Source organism: Thermobia domestica, chromosome 18 (genome assembly GCF_964235325.1).
Source record: "Thermobia domestica chromosome 18, izTheDome1.hap1.1, whole genome shotgun sequence".
NCBI classification, from domain to species: Eukaryota; Metazoa; Arthropoda; class Insecta; order Zygentoma; family Lepismatidae; genus Thermobia; species Thermobia domestica.
Window position 1 is genome coordinate 124,307,844 of NC_137471.1, and position 23,843 is coordinate 124,331,686.

Below are 23,843 nucleotides of genomic sequence, written 5' to 3' on the forward strand. Positions count from 1 at the left end.
TTTTTTAGCGACTTTTCACCCAAAATTGGAGTCATTTCATCTCCTGTTTAGCGACTTTTTATATCAAGTTGTTGGCAACACTATACCGCAGTCTAATTAGACTGATAACAGCAGTTGTTACCAACAGAAGTCGTCAGAAAGTGGTTAGATGACTTATAGAATCTAGCTTCTAAATAGGTATAAACTCCTACAAATTATGGTTAAATTTATTGTTAACACATGTGAATTAAGGGTAAAAATATCTGATTTGAGAATGCTATAAACAATATTAGTGTAATCTATAGGTATTTACAGTAAAAACTACGAAATGTTCTGCTTGTTTTATTTTAAAATTCTATTAGCTATAAATTTAGCTATAATTTTCGAAGAGTTTAGCCTTTTTAAACTCTATGTCATGCACCCACTTTCTGACGGTTCCTGTTGGTAATAATTGTTGTTATCATGTAGTTGGTTTGCGGTAATTCACTGACAAATATAGAAGAATCTTTTTTGTTTTAAGACTGTTTAACTTTTTTTCTGTAGTAGCATAGTATGTGTTTTCAAATAACATAAAACAGCATGTCTTCAGTGACACTGAAATGTTAATTAGTTACATATGACCATAAACCATTTATTTACTATTCCTTTTAAATGATTCTAAACAATTTATTAAAATTATTCAAAAATAAGAGGCATTGCTACATGTCCCATCGTTTCATTTTCTATCAATGGTTTTATCTGAAAATAGATCAACATGCCTACAAACCAGTGTACTAACAGCTCGTCTGATGAGCGATTAAAAAACAAAACAAAAAAAAAACACTATGGACTTCTTTTCTGACCGGTAGAATTACGTTGAACATTGGTACACTGTTGTAGTAACTCAAATCGTGTTGGTGAAGTTAGTCCGCTCAAGTGCTTGGGTGGAAGCAACATGAATTTTACCAAGATGCTCTCACTGTCAGGGATTAACATTGATTTAATATCACTTGCACTTTAATGATGTGTTATTGAATGTGCTATTGTTGTCGAGGATGACGTATTGTTAGCTAGCGTCATAATAATGCATTTCTATAGGTTTTCTCTGAAACTATGCTTAACAATAGTTGCCAGGTCTACAAAACTACAGACTAATCAAAGAAATACGTAAAACAAGATTTTTTGGTATCCTGCAGGTTTTTGTATTATTTTTTTAGTTCTGTGTTGTTGTATGTAACACATAGTGACATAAACTTAATCGGACACATGGAAACCTCGATGCTCCTGAATGGCGCGACAAAGAAATTGTTTCACTGGCTCCGTTTGGATATTATCTATTAAATATGCCTTCTGTAGGGGAAAGTGGTCGAATTCTGCGCACTTAAGGAAAAATCGTTATTTCTCCGCTGCTTTTGTAAGTATCACGACATAACTTTGCACGGCCATTGTTTGCTGTGTAGTAGACAAGGTAAAGACGTAGTTTGAGTAAAAACTCACATCAGTGCTCGATAATAGACAAAAAACCTGAGCTATACATTTGCGCAGAATTACCCAACTAGGTGGGTAATTCTGCGCGTAATATGGGGTAATTCTGTGCGAAGCAAATCTATATGTTTAAAGCAAGGAAACATTTTCATAATATATAACATACTTAGATATATAGATGGAATGGGTTCAGAAAAAGAACGACAAGGTGGGCTACAAGTTTTACTATAGACCCTATACTTTTTTCTCTATTTGTTTTATAATTGAAAAAAATATTACATATTTTTGAGTGTATTGAAAACATAAGCGTGCGATGATAAGGGAGAACAATGCCATTCTGAGATGTGACACCAAAAACTATGTTCTGTTGAAGTATGAGTTCCACAATCACTACTAGTGTCCTCGACGTCTTGTACCAACCTGTCCTCATTATCTCCAGAAGTAATGACTATGTTAGGTGCCTCCATAGTGACATTGTGAAAGTCTGATTCTGAAAATTTGTCAGGGTTTAATGGTATTATTTCCACAGCCCTAAATCCAGCTATGGCTTTTCCATTGTTGTAACTTTGACGAATGCTTTATCGAAAATATTGTCGAGATCGTACATGCGACGCCGTGGGAATATAAACATGGGAGGGACGAAGATTCCAAATGCACTACAAGCACAAACAATAGTGACTGTCTTTCCACGCTCGGACAACATAGCAGTTCCTATCTGTTTCTGACCTTTAGGTGACAAAATATAATTCTCACAAGTTCTTGTACGTTCGAAATACCCCTTTCGTCCACGTTGAAAATTCTACTTAGGGGAAAATGGTCCTTTTTCATTACTGTTTCCAAGTTATTGAAGAATAGTGTCACCGCTTCTTCATTGAATCAATTTATCCTATTCAAACTTACTCCCTCAGGTTTCCTTAGGCTTATTCTTGGATTTCTTTAAAGAAATAGTCTCAACCAGTCCTTTTCAGCAAGTTTGGTAGTTCCATCAAAATTATGGGCAATTCGACTTGCTTCAGCAAATTCGTATGCCAAACGCCGATGGTCTATAGGTGTGATACCAAAAAATAAATTGCAACGCTTATCACATAGTCCACCAATTCTTATTTTGTTCTCGCGAGAACACTTCCGAGAGTATCATGTTCCATATTTCCAGTTTTCATCCGTAGACTAATAGTAGATTCTGCTATTCCCTACAATCTACCAACTTCTCGAATCGCACACTCACTTTTAACAGCACTGATAGCTTCTCTTAGTTGTTCCTCTGCATAACTACCTCTCGTAGTTGCTCTTTTTATTCTTCCCGGCTTCTTTAATCCGAGAGTGACGATATTTTGCAGATCTATTACGTACGCTTGTTATTAACATAAAACTTCTTGAGGTGCAATTCTACGCACTGCGCAGAATATCCCATCGATTTTGCGCAGAATAACCCCACTCCGCCATTTAACAAGAAACACAAAATTATGACATATTAAAAATTGATTAGAACTACGAATTGCCGTGATTATAATGTCCATTGTACAATATAAATGCAACATAAAAGTAACGATCTAGAAATATATAAAATATAGAACGTACCTCTTAAATTTTTTGAAGAGAATTTAACATCAACAGGGACGAAATAATTCAACTGCCACTTACAGCCTAAACATTTGACATAATTGCTTCCCTCCTTTAATGTTAGTTACTAGTAACGGTCGCTTCATGGCAGCAGCAACCAATGTGTCCTAAAGAATCTCCAAGTTGAAGAAACACGTGTGCGCAGAATTATCCACCGCTCAGAATTCGACTACTTTCCCCTATTCAAGAGTGAGCAGAAAGTTCAAGTAAGTACTAAAATCATTACAGATATTTCTTCAGACTTTGTAATACTAATAATGTTTTTTACAGTGGATCTACTGACATTTTGGCTTTCCAACTTAACAACAGTACTTGAGGATTTATATAATTTTGTTCATCTAGAGTTGTCATATTTTAAAATTAGAAAAGCGGAGAATTCTAAATCGTAAGTACTGATGTGGACTTGTGCATTACAATTGCTGACCTGGGATCCTTCGGACCATTTTTATTTTAAAGTGATTTCTTTGTTAAGTGACACTTCCAATGTACTTTTCTAACGAAACTAAAGTAAGCAAATTTAATTTTTGCCTTTAATGGTTTACTAAGTTCAACAAATGTGAGTCTCGAATTGTAAAATAGGTATTAAGTAAGTATTACAGTAAAATATCTGAAATTGTTAGGATATCTGTAAGGCGTTTTTTAAGCTATATATGGCAGATATTGCTCATATGGTTTTCTCTCTAAGAAATTCTAAATTTTTATAATAAGAAAGGTAAAACATACAGTATTTAGAAGTGGTCCATCTCTTACAAAATTTCTAATCATTTTCAGATTGCTACTTGAATTCGTACTAACGGTTTCACAATATATGAAATACAGCATAAACCTTTTAAAAGAAAAAAATAATAATGAATCTAATCTAAGCAAAATGATAAGGATACGGTACCGTAATTCAATTTGCAATAATTTCTGAATTTATAAAGACTAGGCGAACAAATAGCTCACAATCTGATCCTAAGCGCGAGTCCAAATTTAACTGATTCGCAATTGAGATTGACACAGAGACGTTGCGGTTTACGTTGTATATAACAACACTTTATCAACAAAGTCGTCTTAAATTTTTGACCAATTCAAAAACGTGCGTGATTTATCATAATTAAGAGATGCTTAAGCAGGGGACGAATATAGGACCTGAAAATCGGGTGGTACCCGCTAAAATCGAGTAATATGGCAACCTTATATTCATCTCAATGAGATTTATTAATGCGTCTAATCTCTGAACATTTATTTTCATTGAGCTGTTTTTCTCTGAGCTATTTATATGCTAATACTGTCGTAGAATTAAGTTTCCGGCTGAAATATCTAAAGTATGACAAACATTAACATTATTGGAAAAAGAGACGAAAGTTAACGCAGTTAGTTAGATTTAAGCCAAATGTAGGCTTTGTAAGCTTTCCCTACAAGGTGTGTGTGCTAGAGTTGTCACAGAACTATACACAGAGTTTGTCCCAAAAGTTCTGAGAATGATTTTTGAAGTCATTTATTCAATATCAGTTTACAATCTTTTCACAATCTTTACAATATCAGTTTACAAACTTTTCAGAACTTTTCAAAGTATTCTCCCCTGCTTTGATACACCGTTGCCAGCGTTTCACCCAATCATTGAAGGCGTCCTGAAAGTCGTCAATGGGAATCCCCTTTAGTTAGGTCGTTGCGGCTGCTTTTACCGCGTCCCATGTCGAGTTCCTTTCAGGGTTTAAGAAATCCTTGGGCACAAAAAGAAATCTGCTGGTGCCAGATCAGATCTGTACAGCGGCTGGGGCAGCGTTGCCATACTCATTTTCGCCAGCAACTCGGAGGCAATGAGCGCTTTGTGGGTTGACACGTTGTCGTGGTGTAAGATACAATTGTCGCGAATTTTGTTTCGGATGCGTCGAACCCTTTGCTCAACCGTTTGAACACTTCACAGTAAAACTCCTTGTTGACTGTCCTTGTGGCATGAATTCACTATGAACCACACCTTTTCTGTCAAAAAACACAATGAGCATTGCCTTGATTCGCGATTTGCTCATGCTTGCTTTTTTCGGACGAGGAGACTCCTTGGTGTACCACTCGCTGCTCTGACTCTTTGATTCGGGATCATATTGAGAAATCCACCTCTCGCGTCCTGCGATCACTCTGTTCAAAAATTCTGGGTTTGTTTCGTGGCGTTAATGCAATTCCGGACACTTCAACAGACGCTGCTTTTACATCTCATTCGTCAGGATTTTTGGCACCATTTTCGCGCAGACTTTCCTCATTTGAAGATCCTCCGTTAAAATATGATGAACGATTGTTTTGGGTATTCCACATTCCTTTGCAATCATCTGCACACTTAATCGTCGGTCATTGTCCAAAACGTGACGCACTTTTTGCACCGAGTCGTCCGTTTGTGATGTCGGCAGGCGTCCCGAGTGGTCGTCGTCGTTAACCTATTCCCGACCTTCCCGGAACAGCTTGTGCCATATGAAAGTTCGGCTTTTTTTATTATACCGTTACTGTAGGCTTTTCGAAGCATTTGGAGCGTCTCCATCCCGTTTTTACCCAGTTCACACACAATTTGATTGCATAACGCTGCTCCAAAAACTGCTCCATTTATTGCTTGATGAGGATGCAGTAGATACCTCTGCGTGGAGATTGACCTGCCTCAACTACTACTCGCAGGCGATTGATACCGGTTCGGTTTCCAAGCTTAGATCTCCCACCAACTTTTCCGCCCAAAGCTCCCGTCAGCCAGCGTTGCCAACTACAAAACATCATCCCGGGAACTTGTGGGACAAATCCTGTATCTTCATTTGAACGCGTGGCGGAAATTGTCAACACTGAGTTTGATGGTGCTATTATGTATGAAGAGCATGAGATTTTATAATTAGTGGAATCCTACTCGTATATTAACACTTCATTATGAGTAGAGGACAAATGGACGAGTTTTCTCTGTGGATGAACTAGTGCTCCAGACATGGTAAAACTATTTCAAACTGTGTTATTACTTTCAGTTAGTAATACCTTTTCAGAACGAATGTTCACTTCTATGGACAAAAGCTAGGAATTACATCTTCACACATTTAGTTAAAGTTGAAATCCATGTGAAGGTCAGTTATGTAATGTAACGTGCTGAATTCATGGAATATGTGAAAATGAAACCTAAAGTGCTTAGTGCTGTGCCCGTAAAAACTAGAAATAGGATATTAAAACATAAAAATAAACTAGGCTTGAAGTGCGTGCGTTAGTAATTCTCACTGTCTATAATCTGTTGGCTTTAAATGCAAAATTAAGCATTAACTTTCTTCAAAAAATGGGTGAAATTCTTTGATTCCTTAATATTACAGTTTCGAGTTGGATTTTTTAATACTTAATCTTTATTGTAAGAACATCCTTAATTTTGTTCAGGAGAGGTGACAACCTATGTATGTATACCACCTTCCCGTAAATATGGTAAATGAACATGTACTAGCAAACTTAGAACTTGTTAAGGCAATCTTAATTTTAATTAAAACAATTGCGGAATGGAAGGAAAGTAATTCCCTAATCTTAAAAGTTTGTGTTTCCTGATATATATAAATTATCACCATATGTTTTATGTTATTTGTCATTTATTGTATACCATTACTATTCATATGATTACATATGAATGTAGCCGTAGCTCCCAGCATTTTAAAGTAATTTCCATAAAACATTGATTCTCGACCGGTGTGTGAGTAGCTACCATAGAACTTCCGAGGGAATATGACAGAGAAGATGCGATAACTCAATATATATATATTTTTAAAAAGGAACAAGAAAAAATATTCAAAAGCCTAAGTAGATACTTATTATCCAGAGGTGTTCAAGAAAGGACATTAAGTCATTAATGAGTCAGCCGCAATGTTGCCAACACATGCGTTAGTCTAGTGCGAGCACGCTCAACAAACGAGATTATGTCGTGGCTAAAAATGGTTGAGAACCGCTGTTCTAAATATGCATGAACATTTTCTGTGGACATCTCTATAAAATCGGCAGGTATTTTATGTTTGTTTAGTGATATAACTGATAGTTTTGGAAGTAGTATATGCATTACTGGTGGAAGAAATTAAACAACAATAGACTCAATCTGTTTCTTAACAGTTCATGCGTCAAAATTACGTATATTACCTTCAACATGTCATTTTGTGATTTATCAATTGATACAGATATGTTCTATCTTTCGACAATTTCATAGTAAAAAAAAAGAATTCAAAATTTTGGGCTGTATCTCATAATCCATATTGTATAAACTCGCCTTATTACTGTCAGAATGAAAACGTCGATTACGGTATACTCCAGTATCAGTTTCATTCTAACAGGTGCCATAAAGTATCATATAGCATGCATTTTTGACTTTAAATAAAAGAAAGTTGATGTTACCGACTTTCTCGAAAATTACACGTATGAGAATTTACACTCAATTTGAACATATTTTTTTTTCGTCAAATGCTAGTAATGTTAAAGAATGCTATAATGTACGATAGTTCTCTGAATACGGAATCTCTTTTCTTTTTAAACTTGTCAAATAGTTAGGGGTGTCAAGCTCTATTTTTATTTCCCAGAACATACACTTGCTTCTTAGGAGCTAATCACATTATTAACTTCAGAATCAGAAAAAAAGTCATATTTCTAGAATATAACTCAGGAACTAGAATAATGTAAAAAAATACACTGTGAAACATCTAATTTCTTACATTTTCACAAAACAGTAGTAATATTTATGATTGGTTACCAGACGAAATAAAATCTGGATATTTCATGTATAAGTATCCGTTATGTTACATAAGTTTTCTCCTTGAGATACTACCTTCCAGATGTTATTGCTACTTTTTAATGTCAATTTAAGTTTATGTATATATTTTATGTTATACTCAAATTGAATATGTTATACTAGAGCAATTATGTTATTCTGCAGATGTTTCTAATTATTCTTTTGAATGTATTGATTTTATACTTACATTGACATGTTTTAATGTATGCATATTGCAGTTTAAACTATGTACTCTTGAACTAATCAAAGTGGTAGGCATTATGGTATTTTAACTACCTATATTACGAAATTCTGATTACTCTGTAAATTTTTATCCATGGTTTCTATTTTCGGAAAAGATACACAAACAGTGCTGAAAGTTTAATTAGTAAAACTAAGTGTTGAAAGATTAAAGTAGTACGTTTGTAACTGTTAGGAGTACGTACGTGTACCACTGCTAGGAGTATCTCTATTACTATGAGGACAAGGGATGATCTGATATTTAAGAGAGATATTTTTTTACTTGTACAGTACATAAATATAGCTATAAAGAAAGTATTCCTGCAACAATTTTTTGTACCTTACATTACTAATACAGTAATATAGCATATACTTCAATAATTATGTACCTTTTACAATTGGTACAGGCAGTATGCAAATCAAAGAGTTTTTGTGGAAGGATAACATGTACTTGAAAAACATATACTACAGACATAGTATATTTTGCAGCCCATATAGACACATCCTTCAGCGACAAGTTTATGTTTTTATAGAAGTGGATATCTCCCTCATTCCCATAATAATTCAATTATTGACAGGTGAGTACAGTATTTTTGATGTGCACATAATTTCCACAAGAGCTTTGTATAATCTAAATTTGTGCAACCTCTCAGTAACGGACAAACTATCATATCTCGTCGATGTCCCTTAGTTAGCAGTTTTATTACATCACAAGCCGCGCACTGCTCCATGTAGAAAATCGTGTCTACACAAAAGTTTTTAACATTTCCAAGCAATGTTCAATGTTCATGGTAATTTTGCAACAGATAGGAATCAATAATACGGGAATTAACACCGCACTATGACCTGACTCTTGGATTGTTCTACTTATTTCAGTTGTCTCAGGGGTCTTAATTTGCCTAATAACAGCTGTTATGTCACTTAACATATTCCTTGGGTGAAACACAGCTTTATCGCAAAAACGAATATTGTCGAGCAGTCAGCATACTTTTCATTTTGTAGAAGCATTCATCCTACTTTCTGAATCCTCCGGAAACTATTTTTGGCAATAAAGACGCTTTCATGGTCGATATTGTAACTTGTCATTGACTATAACACACCAACATGACGTGTATACCTACTTCCTCGTGCGGTCTGTGTTTTAATATGAATGGACTTCTATAGAAGAGATCATACAACGTCCTCACTTCTTCCTGAGACCATGCTTTTACAGACAGATCTATCAGTTCTCTAGATGTCACCCGTAGTCACTAACTCGCTGTGTTAGTTTGCATTGTCTTTGGACCCAGAATATGAGTACTATGTTGGTGCACCTGAACAACAAACAGTCATTCACAGCAATTTTAGTTATTTCCTCAATGGACAGTCGATTAGCCATCTCTGATACCTTAAACAGAATAAAGAAGTGAGCAATAAAACACGAAGCAAATAGAATAAAGCTTAAATAATAGCATGCATGCTACAGTAGAACAACATAGATGTAATTTTAATATACATATAACCATAGGGGACATAAATGTTCGAAAATAGAGAGTAACTTCCTACTAGAATTGCCCGATTATTTACTTACTTACTGGTCGGCGCTACAGCCCGTAAAGGGCTTTGGCCTACCTAACCACTCTCCTCCATGCTTCTCGATTATCTGCCGTTCTTCTCCTCTCTAATTCCTAATTTCTTAACATCCTCTTCTATGTCGTCTATTCTTCTTTTTCTAGGCCTGCCTCTTCTCTTTCGACCGCCTGGTTTGCCTACGATAACCTTCTTAGCAGTTCTATTTTCCTGAATTGGCTGTACATGTCCTGCCCATCTTAGTATTCCTTGTTTGATTCTTGTAATTATATTTGTAATACAATTCTAATTACTGCTCTACTATCTATCATTATTTGTTTAATTGTTATAGCCATTTCAACTCTCCTTTCCAAGAAAGCTATTAATGACCGAGAAAAGAGTTCGGCTAGGGGAGAAGTTAGCCGTCCAACATTGTTACAATGATTTTATTTATATGAATGAAAATACTTTTTCCTCCCCTTAAAACGGAAATTTTCAAAAAATAATGGGACATGTTTTTCCTTAAGTTTAATGAGCAGTTTATATACCAAGTTTCATCTTTCTAACTTGATGGGCTAGTAAGATCCTATATTTCAGGCATAAATTTTGAACCTTTTTCTCCCCTTATAATTCGCCCTTTAATCAAAGTAATGTGATAAAAATCTCGGTTAGACCAGGTCATCTCATGTACCCAAAATTATAAAAACCGGCCCAGAGGTCTAGGAAAAGTTAGCGAGCAAATATTATATTCATTTTTATTTATATAGGTAATTAATTATTATTGGTGGTATTTATTTATTTTTGAAATTATGTTGTCTCACCTCTGAATAGAAAATAATGCATGATTCTTTGCATTTAAAAAGAGAAGGACCTTCAAAATTATGTTGTTTTGAAATTAGTTTTACGAGTAAAGAGCGAAGTATAACAAGCAGGTAAACAAAAAATATCTGACCCAATACCTCCACATGACGTCACGGACAGGGAGCCAATCAGAACGCTAAACGCGAACTGATGCTACCTGCTATTTTATATACCTTGGATAGACATGATTAGGCAAATGTCTAATCAGTGTTCGAAATGGAAACAAAGCAGAGGCGGTATGTTCTATTACGATTTTGACTCGACATGTTGAAATACAGTGACAGTATGTTGCCTAAAAAATTGCATGGTCGCTTACTCTGAGGGAAGAACATAGACAGAAAGTATTTGAGAACAAGATCCTGAGACGAATATTCGGACCCAAGAGGAACGGAAATGGGGAATGGCTGAAACTTCATAACGAGGAACTACATAATTTATACGGTTTACCCAACATTATTAGGGTCGTCAAGTCTAGAAGGCTTAGGTGGGCAGGTCAGGTAGCGAGAATGGAAGAAAGTAGAAACGCTTTCAAAGTCTTGATTGGAAGACCAATCGGAAAACGACCATTAGGAAGACGTAGGCGCAGATGGGAGGACAATATTAAGATGGATCTCGCAGAGATAGGAATACAAAGTCGAAACTGGATCCAATTGGCTAAGGATAGAAGTCAGTGGAGAGCTTTCGTGAACGCGGCATTGAACCCCCGGGTTCCATAGTCCATAGAGTTAGTTAGTTAGTTTATATAATGACTTTAAAATCATTGGAGAGCTTCTCTGTAGTTACGGGGCGAGAGACATGGAGATACTTTGATACCCTGTTGTAGTGGATGGAAAAAAATGAAATGAAATTTTTTAAGTTTTATGGCCCACGGATATGCCGGTTAGGCTAAAGGAGAGGGTGATGATGAGAGACGAGTGAAATGGTGGAATGAAGAAAGTGTGAGGAAACGGGAGAACGCCGAGAAAACCCACGAGTACGGTAGTTGATGGAAAGTGTTTGCATATTTTGTTAGTAGCGTTTTAACAATTGGGAAGAAAAGTGTATTAATTATTATTCGTTGAATAAATAAGGAATTATTGGAATAAAATGTTTAATTACTATTTATCCGGTTGTGTTTAATTAACCATATTAAATGGTTATGTTCAAGGTATTTTCGGTGTATTCCTGGTTCCATGGCTTTGTATAGTAGCTGGTTGTTATTATGCAACCGATGTAATTATGCTATTGCTTACCTGAATCTACAGTAAACCGTTAATGAAGTATATTACTGTCTTATGGAATTATATGAAAACATCTACAGTTATCACCTGGCAACTTTCTAAAAAAAATATAATAAAAAATCAATCTCCTTATGTTGCATTATAGAGAATTATACATGAAAATGTTCAAAAATCGAGTTTTTAAATTAATAATTTCCCATGGGAAAACTCTCGGACTCTCCACTCGACTGAGGGGTATTCCAAACTCCCGGAAGATTCGCCTCCACAGCAGACAATCTCTAAATCCGCCCATGCTTAAACATGACATTTATATGCCTTAAGGCAAGAAGACACACACATACATAAGAAAGAAACAATTCAGTATGGGGCATCAACATATAAACTAAATGAACTTCTTTGAAGACACCTCATTTTAAAAACAAAAGGTAAGAAAAAGATAACAAAAATGTTGGTGTTGTCAACTTAGAAATTATTTCTACAAAATAATTAAAATATTTTTACATACAAAGCTATTAGTCAATTACTGTCATAAAAATGGATTTATTAAAGACAACTAGTATCTACTCTTCAGTAACGGTATGTTTTTATCACTGACAAGGAACCCTAGGTATCTATCAGAGCCCGATTTTTATGAAACTTTGCACATAGATAGAGTACCTCGGGAAACACACACAGCCAAAATTGTAGCTGCAGAGTCCAAGACGTTGGGACACTAGGGCTCGAGAAAGATCAAATGTGGAACGTCAGTACAATAAGGACATGGTGAGAAAATGCACGTTTTTCTTTAAAACTGGTTATTGTAACGACACGAAATGAGCATACATGGATACGAGATGGTAGATATGATGTGTTAAAAGTTACGAAAAGTATATCCGCCATCTTGGAAGATTCCATGTTGAAACTGGTGTGATTGATGTAAATGAGAAGAGGGTCATGTGATGCCTCAATTTGAACGTAAATTGACGCAGAAACCTGTTGGTGAAGTCTGTTGTGGGATTACATTATTTCTGTGCTTCTGACAGAGTGGTTTAGTACAAGATGAGCAAAGTGTATCTCATGACACTCGAACAGATGCAGGTTATGGTGCGCTATGAGTGGGATTAGTGCAACTAGAAAAACAGAGCGAAATATAATTTTAGCACTACATGATTTGTGTCAGAGTCAACATATAATTAGTGTGGATGTGCTGATACGACGGGTTCTTCATAATAATGCCATGGCTAGCATTAAGTTGTAACTATTTATTATATTTCCATTAATAGAACAGAAATCAGAACGCCTATCAGTTCACTCATAGCGCTCCATACCCTCCATCTGCTCGAGTGTCATGAGATACCTTTGCTCATTTTGTATCTAAACCACTCTACCAGAAGCACAGGAATAGTGTAATCCCACATCAGACTTCACCAACAGGTTTCTGCGTCAATTTACGTTCAAATTGAGGCATCACATGACCCTCTTCTCATTTACATCAATCACACCAGTTTCAACATGGAATCTTCCAAGATGGTGGATACTCCTTTTATCACTTTTAACAGATCATATATATCACCTCGTATCCATGTATGCTCATTTCGTGTCGTTACAATAACCAGTTTTAAAGAAAAACATGCATTTTCTCACCATGTCCTTATTGTACTGACGTTCCACATTTGATCTTTCTCGAGCCCTAGTGTCCCAACGTCTTGGACTCTGCAGCTACAATTTTGGCTGTGTGTGTTTTCCAAGGTACTCTATCTACGTACAAAGTTTCATAAAAATCGGGCTCTGATAGATACCTAGGGTTCCTTGTGAGAAACCAGAGGCGGTATGCCTTCATCATTACAAAGCCAGAGGCGGTATGACATACCACCACATACCGTCTCACTTCGACCACTGTGTCTAATGAGTTTACGTATAAATAATGTAGTAGAAGTTGATTCGATTTTGGTTAAAAAGAAAGTAAAAGTATTGATGATAGAGTATGTTAAGCTTAATATGTTAAATAAAGAGTATTATGCGAAAAGTCATAGTTATACTAAAGACGTAGCAGTCTTGGGTAATATGGTAGCCTGTTGATTTGAGTAAATGGTGTACTCAACTAAGTAAGTTGATTTATAATAATACAGATTATATAATTACGAAGACAAAGATAACCCTAACGATTTCAAACATACCTATATTTTCTTTGTCAAAGTCAAAAAATGTATTTTCCTGAGTAGAGAAAAGGAAGCTTCTGATACCATACACTTTATTTTCTCCAATTCTATCAATTTCTACTATTTTCATAAAGTTCATCTATATTATTACTGTCAAGAAAAAACGTCCATTACCATAAATGTATATTTTCATATTCCTTGAATATAAAAAGAGAAGGAATATGAGACATATAAAAATGCTTCACTCCTAATATGAAAAATCAAATTCATCTTGGAGCATAACGTCCAGACGTTGTGCGTGGTATGTAACCAATGTATAATGTGTTTGTCTCGAGTGCAAATACAAGAATTGTAGCGATGATCATATTTTATTTCAATACTTTCGAAATATTTCGTAGTAGGTTTCGTATCTAATGTCATTAATATAAAGTTAGTGATTTACGAATTATTCGATTAGTGGCCAGAAGCAAAACTACAACACATGAGTCTGCTATGAAGATCAGACTAATCATTGGTGACAACATTCTAGTGGTTAAGTGAAAAATCCATATAATACTTTGTGATAATTAATTTATCTTTAAAATTTTAATATTAAACGGTCTATATACAGGAATAAGATGATAATCTGAATTGAATTTGGATAATCTGAATGTATCTGATAAATTCTTGATATAATAATTACATAACTTCACCATGGTATTCATAGTTCCTACTCTTGCATGAATTTTGGTATCAACTCTTGGTATCAAACAACTCTTCTTACGCTGCCATCTGGTTCAACAAGACTGTGTTGTCATTTTACAACTGGACCATCAACTGGAAGTATTGCACACTTCAGTTTATTGCATGTTTTCTCCTGAGAGGTGGTCACAATGCGTAGGCAAATCAGTATCGTGGATAAGCCTTGAAAACTAAAAACAAATCTGTGTTGTTCAATCTTAATATACCATTAGATTCTTGTGGATACTATCAACAATTCTTACTTCTGTGCTCTACTAATATTCACATGAACGAATAAGTGGTATAGAAAAATCTTTAATGCATTCTCAAATTTCTTAATTTATTTTCATGTTAATTTTTACTAAACGACCAAAATTTCGTAACCAATGTACTAAAACAGATGTAAAACATCTGAACTCATATCACAATGTTGTTTTCGAACCACGACAAATCTTTTATTCAGCTATTATCTATTCTAGAGGTAACAATATTTGTATATGGGTCTATCAATAGAAATATCTAAACAGACTATTTTCAGCCAGGAGCTTCATTTCAGGTTTTGCCAGGGGAGGTCAAGAATGTCCACTGATATAACACTTTCACATCTTTTATTAGTATAGTAATATACCATTTATTAAAAACATATGTTTCTCAAGTAAAGGAGGACAACTGCAGCCTCTTCCCTCCTCAAGTGACGCTTCTGCTTTCAGCACACGTGTTAATGCAACACATCCTCAATTAAACTATGCTTTTATTAAAATATACTTACGTAATAATCAATGACGGCACCAAGCACTCCAACTGCATACGCAAATGACACTATAGTGGCAACAGCGAAAATGGTCTGTAAATGAAATAAGAAAGACACAATTTTATAACAAAGGAGTTAAGCATCTTCTTTATCGAAACTTTGAAGTGTAGTTTTGGAAATGAAACTTATCATTGCAAGTGGTGCATTATTTTGGAACCCAGTAACAATAAATCTCATATATACATTAGCTATTCGGATGGTTTCTCAAACATTCTTTTACTATATTTCTAAGAGATTCCACAAATATATTTTTCTCGTAAGATCCCAAAAATTGTCTTCAAAATGGTTAAGTGTTAGGACAGTTCAGAACAGCAAAAAGAGATGTATCATCTTATGCTTTTAGTTTAATCTTGTAAACATATAATACTTTCACGGATATTCTAAATACTAATAGACATGAATGTGTGAACATTTGAAACTTCTTCAAAACTACAACATGCCTTCCATTATGATTTTTTCAAATAGAGGTAGCTAAATATATTGTTCAAACGTTTTATTTTCGATTTACTATTAGAAACAAAAATTTAAATTCAAGGTGTTTCTATTAACACAAATTTCCGGGGTTAGATATCGTTTAAATTTTTTTTCTATCCACGTGTCTATCAGATATATTAGTTATTATCGACTCCGTACTGGAATACTTTAAACAAGACACGATTGGCAATATTTCTCTCAATTTTAGCTAAAGTTATTTTTGCTGAAATAAATAATACTTAATTTCAAGTTACCTACTACAAGAGAATGCATTGTTTATAATTTCTAAGCGTCTGATATTTGGAAGTGCATTCTCTTAGTATATTCTTGAGCTTCTATGCACTAAGAACAGAAAAGGAACTATGATAGTGTTTGAGTAAATACTAGTATAAGACTTCCTATATTCTATATTTATACCTCGATGTCAGAAAGTATCATTAACTTTTGTATATAATTAATTTCACTACAAAATATTATCCTAGGCGCTTGAATCTCAAAACTTTTCTTAAATCAAATGATTCTTTCGATATTTAAAAGCAGTGAAATTCTTTAATACAATTAAAATTTTTCGTGTAAGTTTGATAATAAGGCAGGATATTAATCAAAGAAAATTCATTAAATGATTGTTGTCTTTCAAGATTACTCAATATTCTTTGTATTTTATTTGTAAACTGGACACAAATGACATCAAAATATAGTTTATTCGCAAATTCCTAGAGCCAAAGAACACTTGAAAACATAGTAATTTATGCAAATGTCTACTCACAACATCAGCCTTTATAACATATCCTCCAAAATTATGATCACACTTCTAGAAAAGAGCTGGGTTGTATGCAACTTGCTTGAATTTAATTCAAACTATGATTTAATTCAATGAAAAATTATAAACGAAATTTCCAGTTACACTTCCTACTAATTGCGCTTATAAAAGTTAGTTGTTACAATCTTGAATATTAAACTAAATGCCAATCACGTGTTCTATGATGACTGATTTTTCTATCTATTTTCAGATGTCTATTTTAATTTTCACTCTGATTGTGCTGTGTAGCAGGTCTTACGCTAAGTACTATCTGCTCGAATATTGACGATTTCGAATATTCAAGTCCCTAAAAAACTTCCCTCCCACTCATGAGATTAGTTTCCAGTTTGAATATTCCATATGTTTAATTAGGTTTCCTACTTTCATTTGATAGACGTTTATAAATATTTTTATTTCCTATGTTCTTATTTAAGCAGATTTATTAAAACAAACTACGAATTTCATCTAATGAATATGCAATAAGTGTAAGTAAGTTGAAATATCATGGATTATTATATTAAGAAACACAAATAAACCTACCTTGTTTTATAGTACAGATTTAATATGTAAGTTTAATGTTAAGTCTTTAATAATGTTCTCTCTCTGTCCTTATTCCAGCTGTTCTCGGAACTGGAGTCAGTACTCAGAACAATAATCGCATATTTCTGAGAAAAGTATCACTGGTTGGTATTTATGGTCGATACGGTCTCATAGGTGGGTACGATGCAGCAGGCTATGGACTTGTTGAATATGAAGCCGACAGTTATGGTCCTGGTAGACACTGTTTCGGTGGCTATGGACTTGGCAGATATGGACCAGGTGCCTCTGGAAGTGGTGAATACACTGCTTGGGGATATGGCGTTCAGAACCTTGGAGGAATTGGATATGTTGGATAAATTAAATGTATTTTCCTATATTCAGTAATAAAGAATAATGTAGTTACGAAACGAAATCAATAGTTTTTTTTAATTCTATGATGCAGATATAGACATACTTTTAATGGTGGTGCTTTTTATCTTGTAACTGCTTCGTTTGCTCGTGATAATTATATAATATTCGGTATCCAACCTCTCATAGTTTATGAAGCTTAACATTTTCATGAAAGTCGTACAGAAGAGAGAGAATACAGTATCAAAATATACGTATATGTAATTGTCTGTATTCAGTTCATTGAAGTGTCGAGATTAACCTTTTATGATTTGATAAACATAAAGTAAAAGCAACGTATTTTACATAATAGCCTACCATTAAATTTTCCTATGAAAACACAGTATCTTCACTAAATTAAAATCTTTAACTTTATCATGAAAACCATTTATGTTTCAGTGTCTGTAACCGCCCAGAGTGTCGGGTCCCTGTTCGGGCACCATTTGCTTATAATCGCTCGATCGTGGTCTGTCCTCCGTTGTATTCCGACGTGGTCCTGACAATGAGTATTCCCTTGAGACCTGGACTTACCTGGGTAGAACGTTGAAGGATCTCTCCAAGAAGGAATTACAAAATTGTTCCCAAATTGCTCGTCGGTCTCAACGATGAGATGAGCATTAGGAGCCGAGTGGTTCGTATGTCTCGTCTCGAAAACCTCATGGACGATCAGACAGTCATCCAGACCACAACGCACACAAACACAACGAAAACATACTGGGTTAAATGACACTACACTTATTTATTAGAATACAATTAAAAAGAAAAAAACAACGAAGACAAACGATCACAACACTTAACACTGATTATGTATAATTATTTGCTTTATGAAAATCACACTTTACTTTTCACTATACTCCAGCCATTTTCACTTTGATATATATCTACTGTTGGTGCTAGTCTACTATGGAAGAAAGCCCAAAAGAAAGAAATAAAGAAGAATACTTCGAAAATAAGAAGATTATATTTGAGATTTCACTATAAACACTTTTCTCACACCATTGACGCACTTGGGGGAAGTGTCGCCGGGATAATCCCACGTAGTAATCTAGTTGCTGCTCCAAACAGTCCTGAAGAGTCGACAGGAGTCTTTGGTAAAATTAGTCTAGTTTATAACTTTACGCACTAGGTATATAAACCTGAGACTTATTGATTGGGGCTAGCCGTAAGAAAACGTCCTTCACCGGCTAATAGCGTATGCCCCTTAGCACAATATTATACTTGAATCTCGACGCGACGTGTGTGGTTGCTACCTCGAAACGTGAAGTAACACTCTCCGAAACAAGAGGTTCGAGATACGAACTGCAATGGTCCAATAATCAATGATTACAGTTCATTCTTAAAAGCACTCAGGTTAATTCACCTATATGTACATGCAAACAGAATATGGAAAAGAATTGATGTTAATTTTAGTCCACTGGCCACGACGCACGAGACATTGCGATAACTCGGGCGCGTGAAAGTATAGATAACGAACTACTAAAGCGAGTGGCTGGTGCCATTCAGTCGCTTCTGCACCTGATATGCTCTAAATCGCAGTATTTCCATAAACGATTAAATAAAGCACTTAATTCAGTTCCAAATAACTGTAGAATATATACCGTGCATATTAATAAGTCAGGGAGAAACACTGGAAAGGTTCGCCGCTTACTGAAACGTTCTCACCAAAAAGCAATGTTTTAAATATATATATATATATATATATATATATATATATATATATATATATATATATATATATATATATATATGAAAAACAATCAAAATTTCTTTGTCCAGTTGCGTGGGAAGGAAGTAATTCCCACCAAAGAAAGAGCTTATTTGCGTCGCAGAATAAAGTATAAATCGAAAAATTAATCACTGTCTTTGGGAAATATATAGAACGTCCACAAAAAATACTTTTATAACCTGGTGGCGGTTATATGTACATTCAGTTAATACCATACCATTTGTATGATATATCTGAAAGCACTTGTATATATCGGTGAACTGGTATTCTAATCACAACAGTCCATATCTAAAACAAGAATACTTTGGCTCAGGAAATGTAGTAAAGAAAGGATTTCTAATGGTGTAAATCTTATGCGGATCATAAATAATAATCATTGACAATGATTCAGAACATAGTGATCTCTCACAGCAACGAACCCACAAACATTGCACATAATACACGAAATATTTTATTTAATAAGGAGTAGTCCTGTATATAGCTCTTCCTTAATGTTTCACTGATATATATATCGCCACATGAGAATCAGAAAACCGTAATTCCATTTTCGTAAGTTTACAGGCGAGAGGACAAAAATATCATTTTCTTAGAAACGTGTGCTTTTAATAGGATGGTAATTGAGCTACATTGCAAATGATGATCGACAAGGAGAACAGATGGCGTTATGTCGCATTTACACCAAGTGAGGCTTTCAAAATTATGTCCAAACATGAAGAAATCGAAAACCACATTTTTGGAGTTACGTTCCTCTAGTTGTCATGCGACGTATATATATATATATATATATATATATATATATATATATATATATATATATATATATATATATATATATATATATAAATGAAATCTTTAAGTTTTACGTCCCACGGCCAGTTAGGCTAAAGGAGACGGTGATGATGAAATGGTGGTTGAAGAAAGTGGGAGAAAACGGGAGAACTCCGGGAAAACCCACGAGCACGGTGTTTGCCCACCACAAAGTCCACACAGCGCGAGCTGGGATCGAACCAGGGACTCCAAGCACCGGAGGTGAACGCTCTAGCACTGAGCCACCGCGTCCCCCTGTGTGTGTGTGTGTGTGATATATCTTATATGAAGTACCGTAGTTGTACATGGCAGAGTCCGTAGTTTTCCAACGAATGTACTTAATCTATATGGATCTACCATCGTGACATGAAAACTAAGAGAAGTAGATATTCACCATTTACACAAGAAATCACGTGTAGATAAGTTTTGATTATAGCTCTAAAAGAAGAAAAGTGATACATGGTAAATGAAGTTAATAGGAGGATGTGTAATATCTACAAAATCAATGAAATGGTAATGGGACGCTAAAGTTGATCGTATTGTGCAGAACAATAATAATATATCCGTGCATATATTTCAAGAAATAAAAATAGTTTCAAGAACATTTTCATACAAATGTATGACCAATACTGAAGACACTATAATGAATACATATTCTAAAATAGTGATTAACAACCTTTTTTGACTGATTAGATACTTTACTGAACGCTGACGACTTCGCGATACACTCAGGGGCGTCATTTAGGAGGGGCAGGAAGGGGCAGTTGCCCCCCCCCCAAAGAGTTTGATGAACACATACTTTAATCGATTGTCTACTAATATACTAGTACAAAACGTGAAAGTCTTATGTCGGTGTGCTTTTGCCCCCTCAAGGGAAGTATGAAATGACGCCCCTGGATACACTTTGATTTTTTTTATTGATAATATAAATGATAACACTATAAGACCATTAGTTTCTGTGTAATAGTGACTCTGAACATTGTTGCTGTCTCTAGATGCGTTGGTTGCTTCAGTCTGTCTGAAGATTGTTGATTTTAACTAATTATGAGCTCCTTCGTGGCTAAGCGGTTAGCGTACGTGCCTTTAGCGTGGGAGACCCGGGTTCGATTCCCGGTGGGAGCTAATGTGGTTCCGATTCCACGTTAATCAGTAGGTCCACGTCTCACATAGCCTCGCTGCTCAACAGAACGTTCAACTCAAAATCAACTCAACTTTAACTAATTATTAACTCCTTCAGGACCATAAGGATCGTAAGGCAGGTCATAAGGATCGATTATATTAAAAAAAAAAAAAGTTATTTAGGCTAAAATTGACATGTAGGTTCTATAAATCACTTCAACAGTTACCCAACTATGGCATGATACAAATGTTCTATGGTCAGTAAAGGACTTTTAAAAGATAATAAGCATAAACAATTAAATTTATGATAAGTGTTTTAATCATTTAATTTCTCTGAATAGTGTTAGCTATTATAGTGTGTGTGTGTGTGTGTGTGTGCTAATATTAGTGTTTCCTATATACTTCATAAATCCATATGAGTAACTGTTAAAAATTATACGAAGCCAGAGGCTGATTTTAAAACTACTTCAGAGATTTTTGTATTTACAATCAATCTCATTTTGGTAATCTATGAAGCTTTAACAACCAACACTAAAAAATTGAAACACTTTTAAACAATTCATTACAAATTTAGGATAATTTAAAGAAATGGGGCAATTATGTTCCTTGGACGTGGACGGGTTAAATGCTTCATAATTTTTAAATTCCAAAGTTTCTCGACCCTCTATGGGACTGATAACACACTAATGTGTTGCGACATACTAGTTCGGAATCACCACACTACCCCTTTGTTTTGGGGTCCACTCACTGTGCCTATACATCACAGTAGGTGTGGGTAGTAGTGTTGTGTGAGAGGAATGCATCTGGCGGGTCGGAGTGCAATGGGAATTCATGTAGGGGAGAAAAGGGGAATACCGTACACTTAAAAATAAGGGTAAATAAAAGAATAATGTCTTGTGCTTTAAACAGATATAATGTTTGATCATTATTCTAAATAGTAGAAAGTAAAATGAGCAGTTATAGAAGACATACCAAAAATCGGATTTACCCCACTAGTGAGGTAAGTCCTAAAGACCTACTTATAGTAATGTAATTTATAGAAAATTACACTGTACACTGTACAATGACACTATATAGATTATGGCACTGGCAAAACATGACTGACAATATGAATATAAATATGATTGACAAAAGCCTATATGAACTTAACATATGAATGAAAAACGGGTTACACTATAGCATTTGCCACTAAATCTTTTAATATATGTAAATCTGCAGCCCAATGTTTGTTAGAGACAAAGTATGAAAACTTTTTAGTTCACTATAGCCCTGCCCGGATACTACTACAAATTATATTTCTTTTAGCGGCACAGGTCCAAGTAGAGTTATAATTGTGCAGGCTTCGCTCTTCATTGTTGACTCCTCTACGCCTACTCATTTTTGCACGGCACAGATCACAAGTATAAATTGTTTGCCGAGGTTTTTGGATCACTACTATCACTACTATCATCGTGGCATCTATCTTTACACTTGTCGTACTGAATCCAATTCTTCACAGGAGAATCGAAGTACTGTTTCTTGCAGAAACTACAGTAATAGCTTTTATTCAACTGCCCGCCTTCATCCATTAAAATCAAGTTACGATGGAACAAGAAGCTTTGCAAGTTGAATTGTCCCTCTTTTTCACTCTCTCTTGCAGTTGTTTTTAATGGGAATAGATGTCAGTATTTTTGATTGTATCTGTTGTGCTGACTTCCTTCTCGAATTTTGACTGTAAGTTGACAGAAGCGGTAATAAATTGTGAGTGTTATGTGAAAGCTATGCTCATTGATATTATTGGCATCAGATGTTGATAGAGGTGGAGATGTCGTCTGAATATCGCTTCTTGGAGGGCAGGACTACTGCCGAATTTGGTGTGTTGATATTGCACTACTGCCAGAAACAAACTGTTTAATTTCTTCATTTTTTGATGTGCAAGGTGTAGGCCTATCTTCTTTAGAGCTTGGGCTCACCGGTTTACAAGGTTCTTGCAGCACTAACCTGCTTAAATTATTGTGTCATTTCATTTTTGAAATACGAGCTCAATATCAGCATTTTAAAGTAGGGGAAATTCGAACAAGTTGCAAGCCTTCTGTTCGCCTTTACTGCACTCTGTACCTGAGTGGAATATTTCACTTCACGCCTGAACAAACCAGAGCAATATGGATATGATGTTACACATTGGTAACACTATCTTCAGCAATGTCAATCATAAAATATTATTGCCAACACCATAATGCTATTGGTGCTATGTGGTTCGGTTTTACCCCTCTCTCCCCTAACCGTCGGTATAAGATTTGGCGTGACACTTGGGTCCCAGATGCAGCTTGCGAAATCTGACTAGACCTCTAACCCGACCTTATGGGTGACACTCACCGGATCAACGTGTCATAAGGATTACCGGTACCTTTCGAATTAACATTCCCTTAAGTTTTGGACATGTGTGTAGTATATTTATAATGAAGAGAGAAATAAATAATCAAACAACTTTCTTATTCTTCACATATTAAAATGAATGCGAATGTTTACTAGAACTTGTTACAGTATAGATAATAAATTGAATTGAATAGACAAAATTAAATAAGTTTGCGATTAAAAAACGCAATATTTTTGCTAAGTTCATAGATATTATTATTATTATTATTATTATTATTATTATTATTATTATTATTATTATTA

The 23,843-nt window shown here is 35.0% G+C and overlaps 1 long non-coding RNA gene across 1 annotated transcript in view; it reads left to right on the forward strand.

Annotated features, from left to right (window-relative positions):
* LOC145675720 (uncharacterized) overlaps positions 1-17,544 on the forward strand; it is a 33,421-nt gene extending 15,877 nt beyond the window's left edge. Inside the window, exon 2 of the long non-coding RNA XR_014129197.1 lies at positions 17,225-17,544. This is a non-coding gene — a long non-coding RNA (uncharacterized LOC145675720). The remainder of the gene's footprint in view (positions 1-17,224) is intronic.
* The last annotated feature ends 6,299 nt before the right edge of the window (positions 17,545-23,843 follow it).